This window comes from Tinamus guttatus, unplaced genomic scaffold, assembly GCF_059628265.1.
Source record: "Tinamus guttatus ecotype Peru unplaced genomic scaffold, ASM5962826v1 Tinamus_guttatus_pri_ptg001008l, whole genome shotgun sequence".
NCBI classification, from domain to species: Eukaryota; Metazoa; Chordata; class Aves; order Tinamiformes; family Tinamidae; genus Tinamus; species Tinamus guttatus.
In genome coordinates this window covers 1,283-13,504 of record NW_028289542.1, presented here as the reverse complement: position 1 = coordinate 13,504, position 12,222 = coordinate 1,283, and the positions used below count along the sequence as shown (strand labels likewise).

At 61.8% G+C, this 12,222-nt stretch overlaps 1 pseudogene; it reads left to right on the top strand.

The window, feature by feature from the left end:
* The first annotated feature begins 5,866 nt into the window (after positions 1-5,866).
* On the top strand, positions 5,867-11,484 carry LOC148590908 (synaptotagmin-C pseudogene; annotated as a pseudogene).
* The last annotated feature ends 738 nt before the right edge of the window (positions 11,485-12,222 follow it).

The window sequence follows — 12,222 nt, the reverse complement described above, 5'->3', positions numbered from 1 at the left end:
GGAGGGCCTTGCACGAGGACCTTGCACGAGGACCTCACATAGCGACTTTGTACGGGGGGACCTTGCACAGGGACTTTGCACGGGGGCATCGCATAGGGACCTTGCACAGGGACATCGCACGAGGACCTCACATAGGGACCTTGCACGAGGACCTTGCACGGGGACCTCACATAGGGTCCTTGCATGGGGGCCTTACGTAGGGGCCTTGCACAAGGACCTTGCACGAGGACCTCACATAGGGGCCTTGCACGGGGACCTTACACGGGGATCTTGCACGGGGGCGTTACATAGGGACCTCACATAGGGTCCTTGCATGGGGGACGTCACACAGGGGACTTGCACGGGGGCTGTGCATGGGGGTCCTTGCACGGGGCCTCACATAGGGACCTTGCACGGGGACCTCACATAGGGTCCTTGCACGAGGACCTTGCACGGGGACCTCACATAGGGTCCTTGCACAAGGACCTTACCTAGGGACATCGCACGGGGGCCTTGCACGAGGACCTTACATAGGGACACCGCACGGGGACCTTGCACGAGGACCTTGCATGGGGGCCTTGCACGGGAGCCTTACATAGGGACATCGCACGGGGTCTTTCCGTGAGGACCTTGCACGGGAACCTTGCACAAGGACCTCACATAGGGTCCTTGCACGAGGACCTTGCACGGGCACTTTGCACGGGGTCCTTGCACGAGGACCTCACACAGGGTCCTCACATAGGGGCCTTGCATGGGGACCTTGCACAAGGACCTCACATAGTGACCTTGCACGGGGACCTTGCACAGGGACTTTGCACCAGGACCTTGCACAAGGACCTCATATAGGGACCTTGCACGGGGGCCTTGCACAGGGACCTCGCACAGGGGCCTTGCACAAGTGCATGGGGCCTGGCACGAGGGTGTGTGACATTGCACGAGCGTGTGGCATTGCACAAGGACCTTGCACGACGGCGGGGTTGCACGAGGGGTTCCCATGAGCGTGCAGGGCCTTGCACAAGGATGCAGGGCCGTTGCACTAGGATCTTGCACGGGGGTGCCTGGCTTTGCACAAGGGGCTCCCGCAAGGGTGCATGGCCTTGCACAAGTGTGCACGGGGGGATTGCACCAGTGTTGTGGCAGCAGTTGTGCAAGGTGGTGGCGAGTGTGTGCAAACCGGGGTACAGTCGTGCGCGCGGTTGTGATTAGAACCGGGGCACCATCGTGCACACCGTGCCATGCACGCCTGTACTTGTGCCCCGTGCACACCATGACCACAACCCCGTGCACGCCTGTCCTTACACACAATCACAACCCCCTGCACACCTGTACTTGCAGCCCATGCATGCCCATCCTTGCACCCCGTGCATACAGCCCCTTGCACGCCTGTCCTTGCATCCCGTGCATGCCTGTCCTTGCACCCCGTGCACACCATGAACACAACCCCGTGCACGCCCATCCTTGCACCCTGTGCACGCCTGTACTTGCACCCCATGCACCCCATGAACACAGCCCCGTGCACGCCCGTCCCTGCACCCCATGCACACATCCCCTTGCATGCCCGTCCTTGCACTCCGTCCTTGTGCCCCTTGCACCCCATGCATGCATCCCCTTGCACACATCCCCTTGCACGCCCGTCCCTGCATCCCGTGCACGCCCATCCTTGCACCCCATGCACACAACCCCATGCACGCCCGTCCTTGCACCCCATGCACACATCCCCTTGCACGCCCATCCCTGCGCCCCGTGCACACCCATCCTTGCACCCCATGCACCCCATGCACACCACCCCCTTGCACCCCATGCACACCACCCCTGCACACCTGTCCTTGCACGCCCATCCCCCGTGCACGCCCGTCCTTGCACCCCATGCACCCCATGCACCCATCCCCTTGCACACCTCTCCTTGCATGCCCGTCCCTGCGCCCCGTGCACGCCCGTCCTTGCGCCCTGTGCACCCCATGCACACAACCCCGTGCACACCTGTCCTTGCACACCCGTCCTTGCACCCCATGCACACAACCCCGTGCACACCCGTCCTTGCACCCCATGCACACAATCCCGAGCACACAGCCCCATGCACGCCTGTCCTTGCACCCCATGCACACATCCCCTTGCACGCCCATCCCTGCGCCCCGTGCACACCCATCCTTGCACCCCATGCACACCACCCCCTTGCACCCCATGCACACCTGTCCTTGCACACCTGTCCTTGCACGCCCATCCCCGCGCACGCCCGTCCTTGCACCCCATGCACACATCCCCTTGCACACCTCTCCTTGCATGCCCGTCCCTGTGCACGCCCGTCCCTGCGCCCCGTGCACCCCATGCACACAACCCCGTGCACACCTGTCCTTGCACACCCGTCCTTGCACCCCATGCACACAACCCCGTGCACACCCGTCCGTGCACCCCTTGCACACATCCGCTTGCACGCCCGCCCTTGCACCCCATGCACACAACCCCATGCACGCCCATCCTTGCACCCCATGCACACATCCCCTTGCACGCCTGTCCTTGCACGCCCGTCCTTGCACCCCATGCACACAACCCCGTGCACACCCGTCCTTGCACCCCGTGCACCCCTTGCACACATCCCCTTGCACCCCATGCACACAACCCCATGCACGCCCATCCTTGCACCCCATGCACACATCCCCTTGCACGCCTGTCCTTGCACCCCATGCACACAACCCTGTGCACACCTGTCCTTGCACACCCGTCCCTGCGCCCCATGCATGCCCATCCTTGCACACCTGTCCTTGCACGCCCGTCCCCGTGCACGCCCATCCTTGCACCCCATGCACATAACCCCGTGCACGCCCGTCCTTGCACGCCCGTCCTTGCACACCTGTCCTTGCACGCCCATCCTTGCGCCCTGTGCACACCATGGACACAACCCCGTGCACACCTGTCCTTGCACGCCCGTCCTTGCACCCCATGAACACAACCCCTTGCACGCCCATCCTTGCACACCTGTCCTTGCACGCCCGTGCTTGCACCCTGTGCACACCATGGACACAACCCCGTGCACACCTGTCCTTGCACGCCCGTCCCTGCGCCCCATGCACCCAACCCCTTGCACGCCCGCCCTTGCACGCCCGTCCTTGCACCCTGTGCACACCATGGACACAACCCCGTGCACACCTGTCCTTGCACGCCCGTCCCTGCGCCCCATGCACCCAACCCCTTGCACGCCCGCCCTTGCACACCTGTCCTTGCACGCCCATCCTTGCGCCCTGTGCACACCATGGACACAACCCCATGCACACCTGTCCTTGCACGCCCGTCCCTGCGCCCCATGCACCCCATGCACACAACCCCTTGCACGCCCGCCCTTGCACACCTGTCCTTGCACGCCCATCCTTGCGCCCTGTGCACACCATGGACACAACCCCGTGCACACCTGTCCTTGCACGCCCGTCCCTGCGCCCCATGAACCCCATGCACACAACCCCTTGCACGCCCGTCCTTGCACACCTGTCCGTGCACGCCCATCCTTGCACCCTGTGCACACCATGGACACAACCCCGTGCACACCTGTCCTTGCACGCCCCTCCATGCACCCCATGCACACAACCCCTTGCACGCCCGCCCTTGCACACCTGTCCTTGCACGCCCGTCCCTGCGCCCCATGAACCCCATGCACACAACCCCGTGCACACCTGTCCTTGCACGCCCATCCTTGCACCCCATGCACACAACCCCGTGCACGCCCACCCTTGCACACCTGTCCTTGCATGCCCGTCCTTGCACCCTGTGCACACCATGGACACAACCCCGTGCACACCTGTCCTTGCACGCCCATCCTTGCACCCCATGCACACAACCCCGTGCACGCCCGCCCTTGCACGCCCGTCCTTGCACCCTGTGCACACCATGGACACAACCCCGTGCACACCTGTCCTTGCACGCCCGTCCCTGCGCCCCATGAACCCCATGCACACATCCCCTTGCACGCCCGTCCTTGCACGCCCATCCTTGCGCCCTGTGCACACCATGGACACAACCCCGTGCACACCTGTCCTTGCACGCCCATCCTTGCACCCCATGCACACAACCCCGTGCACGCCCGCCCTTGCACGCCCGTCCTTGCGCCCTGTGCACACCATGGACACAACCCCGTGCACACCTGTCCTTGCACGCCCGTCCCTGCGCCCCATGCACCCCATGCACACAACCCCTTGCACGCCCGCCCTTGCACACCTGTCCTTGCATGCCCGTCCTTGCACCCTGTGCACACCATGGACACAATCCCGTGCACACCTGTCCTTGCACGCCCGTCCATGCACACAACCCCTTGCATGCCCACCCTTGCACACCTGTCCTTGCACGCCCATCCTTGCGCCCTGTGCACACCATGGACACAACCCCGTGCACACCTGTCCTTGCACGCCCGTCCCTGCGCCCCATGCACCCCATGCACACAACCCCGTGCACACCTGTCCTTGCACGCCCGTCCATGCACACAACCCCTTGCACGCCCACCCTTGCACACCTGTCCTTGCACGCCCATCCTTGCGCCCTGTGCACACCATGGACACAACCCCGTGCACACCTGTCCTTGCACGCCCATCCCTGCGCCCCATGCACCCCATGCACACAACCCCTTGCACGCCCGCCCTTGCACACCTGTCCTTGCACGCCCGTCCTTGCGCCCTGTGCACACCATGGACACAACCCCGTGCACACCTGTCCTTGCATGCCCATCCTTGCACCCCATGCACACAACCCCTTGCACGCCCGTCCTTGCACACCTGTCCTTGCACGCCCGTGCTTGCACCCTATGCACACCATGGACACAACCCCGTGCACACCTGTCCTTGCACGCCCGTCCCTGCGCCCCATGCACCCCATGCACACAACCCCGTGCACACCTGTCCTTGCACGCCTGTCCTTGCACCCCATGCACACAACCCCTTGCATGCCCGCCCTTGCACACCTGTCCTTGCACGCCCATCCTTGCGCCCTGTGCACACCATGGACACAATCCCGTGCACACCTGTCCTTGCACCCCATGCACACAACCCCGTGCACACCCGTCCTTGCACCCCGTGCACCCCTTGCACACATCCCCTTGCACCCCATGCACACAACCCCATGCACACCCATCCTTGCACCCCATGCACACATCCCCTTGCACGCCTGTCCTTGCACCCCATGCACACAACCCTGTGCACACCTGTCCTTGCACACCCATCCCTGCGCCCCATGCGTGCCCATCCTTGCACACCTGTCCTTGCATGCCTCTCCTTGCACGCCTGTCCTTGCACCCTGTGCACACCACCCCCTTGCACACATCCCCTTGCACACCCGTCCTTGCACACCTGTCCTTGCACGCCCATCCTTGCACCCTGTGCACACCATGGACACAACCCCGTGCACACCTGTCCTTGCACGCCCGTCCCTGCGCCCCATGAACCCCATGCACACAACCCCTTGCACGCCCGCCCTTGCACACCTGTCCTTGCACGCCCGTCCTTGCACCCTGTGCACACCATGGACACAATCCCGTGCACACCTGTCCTTGCACCCCATGCACACAACCCCTTGCACGCCCGTCCTTGCACACCTGTCCTTGCACGCCCATCCTTGCACCCTGTGCACACCATGGACACAACCCCATGCACACCTGTCCTTGCACGCCCGTCCCTGCGCCCCATGAACCCCATGCACACATCCCCTTGCACGCCCGCCCTTGCACACCTGTCCTTGCACGCCCGTCCTTGCACCCTGTGCACACCATGGACACAACCCCATGCACACCTGTCCTTGCACGCCCGTCCCTGCGCCCCATGCACCCCATGCACACAACCCCTTGCACGCCCGCCCTTGCACGCCCGTCCCCGCGCTCCCGGTGCCGCCCGCTGACGTCCCCGGTGCCGCAGGCGGCCGCGGCGCCATGTCGGGGGACTACGAGGAGGACGTGTGTCGCAGCGCCCTGACGCTGGTGCAGGAGCTCTGCTTCTCCCCGCGCGCCCTGGAGCAGCACGAGAAGTGTCTCGAGTTCACCGACCTGCTCCGCAACCGCGGCCACCCCCGGCCCTCCGACGCCGGTGAGGAGCTTCCCGCGGGGACGTTCCATAGGGACATTCCCATAGGGACATTCCCATGGGGACATTCCCATGAGGACCTTCCTGCAGGGACCTTTTCCATGGGGAGCTTCCCATGGGGACATTCCGTGGGGACCTTCCCGCAGGGACATTCCCATGGGGAGCTTTCCATGGGGACGTTCCCATGGGGACCTTCCCATGGAGATATTCCCATGGGGACCTTCCCATGGGGACATTCCCACGGGGACATTTCCATAGAGACCTTTCTACGGGGACCTTTCCATGCGGACCTTTCCCGTGGGGACCTTCCTGCAGGGACGTTCCGTGGAGACATTCCCATGGGGACCTTCCCATGGGGACCTTTCCATGAGAACATTGCCATGGGGGACATTTCCATAGAGACCTTTCTACAGGGGCCTTTCCATGGGGACATTCCCCTGGGGACTTTCCCGCGGGGACGTTCCACGGGGACCTTCCCATGGAGAGCTTTCCATGGGGACCTTCCCATGGGGGCATTTCCACAGGGACCTTGCCATGGGGACCGTTCCAGAGGGGCCTTTCCATGGGGACATTCCCATGGGGACCCTCCCACGGGGACATTCCCATGGAAACCTTTCCATGGGGACATTCCCAGAGGGACATTCCCAAGGGGACCTTCCCATGGGGAGCTTTCCATGGGGACATTCCCCTGGGGACCTTCCCGCGGGGACGTTCCACGGGGACTTTCCCATGGGGAGCTTTCCATGGGGACCTTTCTACAGGGACCTTGCCATGGGGACCGTTCCAGAGGGGCCTTTCCATGGGGACATTCCCATGAGGACCCTCCCACGGGGACCTTTCCATGGGGACCCTCCCACGGGGACATTCCCATGGAGACCTTTCCATGGGGACATTCCCAGAGGGACATTCCCAAGGGGACCTTCCCATGGGGACATTCCGTGGGGACCTTCCCATGGGGACATTCCCACGGGGACATTTCCATAGAGACCTTTCCATGGGGACCTTCCCGTGGGGACCTTCCATGAGGACATTCCCATGGGGACCTTCCCCTGGACACCTTTCCATGGGGACATTCCATGGGGAACTTCTCATAGAGACCTTCCCATGGGGACCTTCCCACACAGACCTTTCCATGGGGACCTTCCGTGGGGACCTTCCCATGGATATATTCCCATGGGAACCTTTCCATGAGGACATTCCCATGAGGACCTTCCCATGGGGACCTTTCTATAGGGACCGTTCCACAGGGACCTTCCCACGGGGACATTCCCCTAAGGACCTTCCCGCGGGGACCTTCCCATGGGGACCTTCCCATGGGGACATTCTCATGGGGACCTTTCCATGGGGACCTTCCCGCGAGGACATTCCGTGGGGACCTCCTTCCCATGGAGATATTCCCACGGGGACCTTTCCACGGGGACCTTCCCATGGGGACCTTCCCGCTTGGCCCTTCTCATGGGGACATTCCCTTGGGGACATTCCTGGAGGAGGGATGTTTCCTAAATGGCTCCAAGGGGTTCCTGGGATGCCGGGTGCTCATCGGTCCCAGTTTGGGGCTGTTTGGGTGGTTGTAGTGACACTTTGGAGGACCTCAATGGGGGGATGTGGCCATGTCTCCTTTGGAGACCCCCAAGTGGTTCGGGGCACCCACATCCCCTATCTAGGGTGACTAAGGGCACCCATATCCCTATGTAGGTGCCATGGGTTGACCATAGACCCCGTTTGGAGACCCCCAAGTGGCTTGGGGCACCCATATCCCTATGTAGGTGCCATGGGTTGACCATAGACCCCGTTTGGAGACCCCCAAGTGATTTTGGGGCACCCATATCCCTATGTAGGTGCCATGGGTTGACCATAACCCTCTTTGGAGACCCCCAAGTGATTTTGGGGCACCCATATCCCTATGTAGGTGCCATGGGTTGACCATAACCTCCCTTTGGAGACCCCCAAGTGGCTTGGGACACCCATATCCCTATGTAGGTGCCATGGGTTGACCATAACACCCTTTGGAGACCCCCAAGTGGTTCGGGGCACCCGTGTCCCTAAGTAGGTGCCATGGGTTGACCATAGACCCCCTTTGGAGACCCCCAAGTGATTTTGGGGCACCCATAATCCTATGTAGGTGCCATGGGTTGACCATAACCCCCTTTGGAGACCCCCAAGTGGCTTGGGGCACCCATATCTCTATGTAGGTGCCATGGGTTGACCATAGACCCCCCTTTGGAGACCCCCAAGTGGTTTGGGGCACCCATATCCCTATGTAGGTGCCATGGGTTGACCATAACCCCCCTTAGGTGCCATGGGTTGACCATAACCCCCCTTTGGAGAACCCCAAGTGGCTTGGGGCACCCATATCCCTATGTAGGTGCCATGGGTTGACCATAGACCCCCCTTTGGAGACCCCCAAGTGGCTTGGGGCACCCATATCCCTATGTAGGTGCCATGGGTTGACCATAACCCCCTTTGGAGACCCCCAAGTGGCTTGGGGCACCCATATCTCTATGTAGGTGCCATGGGTTGACCATAGACCCCCCTTTGGAGACCCTCAAGTGGCTTGGGGCACCCATATCCCTATGTAGGTGCCATGGTTTGACCATAAACCCCCTTTGGAGAACCCCAAGTGGCTTGGGGCACCCATATCCCTATGTAGGTGCCATGGGTTGACCATAACCCCCTTTGGAGACCCCCAAGTGATTTTGGGGCACCCATATCCCTATGTAGGTGCCATGGGTTGACCATAGACCCCGTTTGGAGACCCCCAAGTGATTTTGGGGCACCCATATCCCTATGTAGGTGCCATGGGTTGACCATAACCCCCTTTGGAGACCCCCAAGTGATTTTGGGGCACCCATATCCCTATGTAGGTGCCATGGGTTGACCATAAACCCCCTTTGGAGAACCCCAAGTGGCTTGGGGCACCCATATCTCTATGTAGGTGCCATGGGTTGACCATGACCCCCTTTGGAGACCCCCAAGTGGCTTGGGGCACCCATATCTCTATGTAGGTGCCATGGGTTGACCATGACCCCCTTTGGAGACCCCCAAGTGGCTTGGGGCACCCATATCCCTATGTAGGTGCCATGGGTTCCCCATAACCCCTCGTGTCCCCGCAGACATCTCCGTGAGCCTCCTCTCGGTGATCGTCACCTTCTGCGGCATCGTCCTCCTGGGCGTCTCGCTCTTCGTCTCCTGGAAGCTCTGCTGGGTGCCCTGGCGCGACAAGGGGGTCCCGGGGGCCGCCCCCCGCAAGGAGCCGCCCCACGGCGCCGCGGGGCCCTTCGGGGAGCTGCTGCCCGAGGCGGGCGCCGCGTCGCCCGAACGGGCCTACCTGGACATGGGCGCCCGGCCGGAGGCCCCGTTGAGGCCCAGCCTCACGTCGCCGGAGCTGCCGCTGGAGAAGGAGGCCGGAGCCGGGGGGCTGCCCAGCGCCCTCTCGCAACAGCCCGTGGCCGTCCCCGCGGCCGGAGGTCCCGGGCCCAGGTGGGCGATGGGGGACGGGGAGAGGGGACGTGGGGATGGGGTGGAGATGGGATGTTGGGTTGGGTTGGGATGGAGATGGAGATGGGATGTTGGGATGGGATGGGGTGGTGATGGGATGTTGGGATGCGATGGGATGAAGATGTGATGTTGGGATGGGATGGAGATGGAGATGGGACGATGGGATGGGTTGGGGACGGAGATGGGATGTTGGAATGGCATGGGTTGGGTTGGGGATGGAGATGGGATGCTGGGATGGGATGGAGATGGAGATGGGACGTTGGGATGGGATGGACATGGGACGTTGGGATGTGATGGAGATGGAATGTTGGGATGGGATGGAGATGGGTTGTTGGGTTGGGATGGGATGGAGATGGGATGTTGGGATGGGATGGGGATGGAGATGAGATGTTGGGATGGGATGGAGATGGAGATGGGACGATAGGATGGGTTGGGGATGGAGATGGGATGTTGGGTTGGGATGGGATGGAGATGGGACGTTGGGACTGGATGGGGTGGGGATGGGACGTTGGGATGGGTTGGGGATGGGATGTTGGGATGGGATGGAGATGGGATGTTGGGATGGGATGGGGTGGAGGTGGGATGTTGGGATGTGATGAAGATGGGTTGTTGGGTTGGGTTGGGATGGAGATGGAGATGGGACGTTGGGATGGGATGGGATGGAGATGGGATGTTGGGATGCGATGGAGATGGGTTGTTGGGTTAGGATGGGATGGAGATGGGACGTTGGGATGGGGTGGGGATGGAGATGGGATGTTGAGATGAGATGGAGATGGGACAATGGGATGAGTTGGGGATGGAGATGGGATGTTGGGATGGCATGGGTTGGGTTGGGGATGGAGATGGGATGTTGGGATGGGTTGGGGATGGGGTGATGGGATGGAGTGGGGATGGAGGTGGAAATGGGACGTTGGGATGGGATGGAGGTGGAGATGGGACGTTGGGATGCGATGGGATGGAGATGGGACGTTGGGATGGGATGGAGATGGGTTATTGGGTTGGGACGGGATGGAGATGGGACGTTGGGATGGGTTGGGGATGGGGTGATGGGATGGAGTGGGGATGGAGATGGAGATGGGACGTTGGGATGGGATGGGGTGGAGATGGGATGTTGGGATGAGATGGAGATGGGATGTTGGGATGGGATGGGATGGAGATGGGACGTTGGAAGGGGATGGGATGGGTTGAAGATGGAGATGGGGATGGGATGGGTAGGGATTGGAGATGGGGATGGGATGGGAGCAGGGATGAGTTTGGATGGCGCCAGGCTCAGGAGACCCTCAGTGACACCAGGAGACCCTCAGCGACACCAGGACGGGTCCCACGGGTGCCACCACCCTGGAGGTGCCCTCAGGGTGCCACCACGCCGGTGTCCCCAACCCCATTGCCCTCCCGCAGGTTCAACCCGCGTCCCGCCGCCCCGCAACCGCCCAGCCCGGACGCCGGGGCCCACGGCGGCCCCGTGGTGGCCACAACCACCAACGAGGACAAATCGGAGCAGGTCACCAGCATCGGGCAGATCAAACCCGAGCTCTACCAACCCGGCGAATCGGAGGCGCGCGCCGGGGCGCCGTGCGGCCGCCTGAGCGTCGCCGTGCGCTACGCGTACGGCTCGGAGCAGCTCGTCGTGCGCATCCTGCGCGCCCTCGACCTGCCCGCCAAGGACGCCAACGGCTTCTCCGACCCCTACGTCAAGATGTACCTGCTGCCCGACCGCAAGAAGAAGTTCCAGACCAAGGTGCACCGCAAGACGCTCAACCCGGTCTTCGACGAGACCTTCAGCTTCGGCGTCCCCTTCGCCGAGCTGCCCGCGCGGCGCCTCCACTTCAGCGTCTACGACTTCGACCGCTTCTCCCGGCACGACCTCATCGGCCAAGTGGTGCTGGACAATCTCCTGGAGGCGGCCGAGCGCGACGCCGAGACGCCCATCTGGAGGGACATCCTGGAGGCCACCGCGGTGAGCCCATTCCGGCCTCCATCCCATCGCCGGCTCCATCCCGGCTCCGCTTGCAGCTCCGGTTGCAATTCGGCGCGCGGCTCCGGTTGCAATTCGGATGTCGGCTCCATCATCAGCTCCATTTTTGACTCCAGTTGCAATTCGGATGTCGGCTCCATCATCAGCTCCATTTTTAGCTCCGGTTGCAATTCGGTTTCGACTCCCATCATCAGCTCCATTTTTGACTCCAGTTCCAGTTCTGGTTTCAGCTCCATTAAGGCTCCATTTTTTGCTCCATTTTTTGCTCCTCTTGCAGCTCGGGTTGCAATTTGGCTCGTGGCTCCGGTTGCAATTCGGATGTCGGCTCCATCATCAGCTCCATTTGCGGCTGCGGTTGCAATTCGGATGTCGGCTCCATCATCAGCTCCATTTTTAGCTCCGGTTCCAATTCGGTTTCGACTCCATCATCAGCTCAGTTTTTGACTCCAGTTGCAGCTCCAGTTGCAGTTCTGGTTTCAGCTCCGTTTTGGGTCCATTTTTTGCTCCTCTTGCAGCTCCGGTTGCAATTCGGATGTCGGCTCCATCACCAGCTCCATTTTTAGCTCTGGTTCCAATTCGGTTTTGACTCCATCATCAGCTCAATTTTTGACTCCAATTGCAGCTCCATTTGCAATTCTGGTTTTGGCTCCATCACCAGCTCCATTTTGACTCCATTTCGGCTCTGGTTGCATCTCCAGTTGTATCTCCAGTTGCAGTTCT